The sequence below is a fragment of the Capsicum annuum genome, chromosome 10 (assembly GCF_002878395.1).
Source record: "Capsicum annuum cultivar UCD-10X-F1 chromosome 10, UCD10Xv1.1, whole genome shotgun sequence".
NCBI classification, from domain to species: domain Eukaryota; kingdom Viridiplantae; phylum Streptophyta; class Magnoliopsida; order Solanales; family Solanaceae; genus Capsicum; species Capsicum annuum.
Window position 1 is genome coordinate 95,259,175 of NC_061120.1, and position 3,042 is coordinate 95,262,216.

A 3,042-nucleotide genomic window follows, 5' to 3' on the forward strand; every position below is an offset into this window, starting at 1 on the left:
GCCACATTACTAATAGTTTAAAGAATCTCAAATGGATCAATATATCTAGGGATAATCTTGACCTCTTTACAAACCTCATCATGTCATTCATGGGATACACACGAATAAATACTCAGTCACTAATGCTAAATCTCAAGGCACAAAGTCTATGATCGGCATAGCACTTCTTTCTACTCTGAGCCACTCTAAGTAAAATACCCTGGGTTTTGGCCCTTACAAAATTTCTCAGTTTTTGGATTTTAGACATCATATGACTTAGGGTACTTCTCATATGATGAGGTATGGTTTGGTTGGTCTTAGTCGTATGGTAACCAGTATGGGTTGGTTGGTTTTTGTCCAAGGTATGGTTGGAACAAATGAGTCGTATGTTAGGGTACTAATGGTAAGGTGTCAATCATATGTTTTTCTAAGTTTAGTCTAGGTGATTCTATTCAGCCTAAGTTACTATTTCATGGTACTAATCATATGGTTGGGTATGGTTTGTCTTAGGTGGTCGTATGTAGGATAATGTTAGGGTCCACGGAGAGGCCTAGGTTACGAGATAAGGGTACCAATCGTACCTTAGGGTATGGTTGGGGTGGGGTGGATGTACCATCCTGCGAGAATTTTAAGCAGTTTAAGTTTGGGGATAATATAGATATTTCCCCCTTAACCTATTATGACCCCATGACATAAAGCACTCTTTTGGGCTTCATAACTTATTTTCAATCAATCAAACTCTCTTAAACACTCTCAAATTATGTCAAGGCTCTTGGATTAAGGAAGGCTAGGGATATTTTCAAGGTGGACAATTTGGGACTTACAAGGGTGATTTCTCTCTGTTATCTTCGTAATCCAATTCATGTACTCCTCCCTCATTGTTAGTTCAAACAAAAGGCAAGTTTTAGGAATTATTTTTATGGCATATATATTGTATGGTTTTGGTTTTTCAAATGCATGTTAGGAGTTTTGATTACAATGGTTGGTTATTGTTTTCCCACGTCTTTTACTTATGGTTTTCATATTATTATGGTGGTTTAAACATTTGATTATATGGGAATGGTTAATTGGTACTTGGTTTTGGCTTTAGAAATACTTTGCCCCCAACTTGTTTAATAAAATGCCTATAAGAATTTTTTGGTTAAATTGTTGGACTTTCACTGAACTATGCATGGTATAACTTAGTAATCGAACCCTAAATTGTATAAATGGTTTGGATTGATTAAATGGTAAGGTCTTGGTGGTTATGGTTGGTCTAGTTGAAAGCCTTGTAGGGTACAAGGGAATCCCCTAAGCAAACATAATAATTATTACTTGTGGGGTACAAGGGATTCCCCCAATTCAACTTAATAATATAATCTATGGGTACATGGGAATAACTTTTTCTTAAAAAAAGGATAGCTAAGGACATTGCTTGCAAGATATAATCAGTATGAAGATACCACTACTTATAGCCTTGGTTAATAATAAATGAAATAGTAGTTTGGTTGCATGGTAATGGTTTTAATTGGGCAATAATGGTATGGTATGTAAGTTAACTGTAAAGGTGTGAGTCCAATCGATGGACACTGGAAACTCATATTTGTCGACATGAGGGTTAGTCATGGCGACCATATATGAAACTTATGGGGTAAATGGGAATTCCCTAAGTATACTTGTACATATGTATCATCGAGAGCAAAGGGTACTCGGGAATTCCCTACTCTTATGGTATTTCTAGTTCATGCGGCTACATGCATTGGGGCCCGTTCAGGGGATTAGACTGGACCCATATATCCCATGGGTGGATTTAGAATGGTTAAGCTACACATACCTAGGTTAATGGCTTTAAAGGCATGCTAAACCTGGTTTTCTTTCCCAACATGGTTATACATATATATATATATATGGTTATGAATGTATATGGTTGGTTTACTTAGTTTTAAAGGTTGGAATTATTTTATCCTTATCCTGAGTAGATGCTAGTGTTCACCCGCTAACCCATCTTTGAGCGTTGCATCCCCACGCAATGTAGGAATTGATTGTTTTACTCCCCCTACTTAATAATCAAATTCGAGATCAACTTTTGGATTGTAAGGGTGAGCTTCCATATTTTGAAAGGCTCCATTTCATATGATGGATGCTTTTACATACTATGGTTATTTCATAGATATTGGTTTTGGCTATGATTGGGAGCATGTCATAATCGGATATTGTTTTACTTTTAGTTAGAGGCTTCGTGGGACTACTATAGGTTGGTATGTGCGGTGTCGGTAGTGGTGTCAGCCTTGGCATTGGTATTGATAGTATGGCTGATACTGTTTGCCTGTATTTATAATTTTTCCATCTTATTATGTTATAGACTCGTACTTGGTTATTATTTTGGTTTTGTTATAGTTATTGGTTGGGTATTGGATGGTTAGAATTTCTTGGGTTAGTCACGATTATGGACCTATCCCAAAGTTTGCAATTACAAAAAATGCTATCTTGTTATATGTTTGAAATTTATTTGACTTAGGGTATGTGTTTGGTGGTTAGGTTGGGTAACGGGGGTAGTCCCCGATCCTGGTTGGACTTAGGATGCCTATTATGACAAGGCCCCAATTTGGGTTGTGTCAAGTTGGTATTAGAGAGTTTAGGTTCATGTTCAATTGGGAGTCCATAAAGCTGTGTCGAGTAGAGTCCCTTTTTAGGGTATGTAGTACACCACACTCATAAGATAAACGCTACAAGGCATTTAGGAATATTTCTCTTTCTTTGTGTTCTCTTTTCAAGCTTGGAGTCTGAGTCCTGGAATCTTATCTAATCCCTATTTGTTCACTTTTGAGATCATGCCTCGATGATCTGCTATGCACGAAAACTTCTCTGTCCTAACTGGGGACGATGTTGATAGGAATACTCTACTCATGGGATCTATATTCAGTCTAAGGGTCTAGTCCCTAATTTTTCGAGAGTTCCACCGGTTCCCTCGAGTCCTCCTCAGGATGATGTGATGAATGTTGAGTTTTATCAGTCAATTCATATTATTGCTTAATTGGTAGCATCTCAAGTTGAGCGTGGTATATTTTCTACTCCATATTCTAC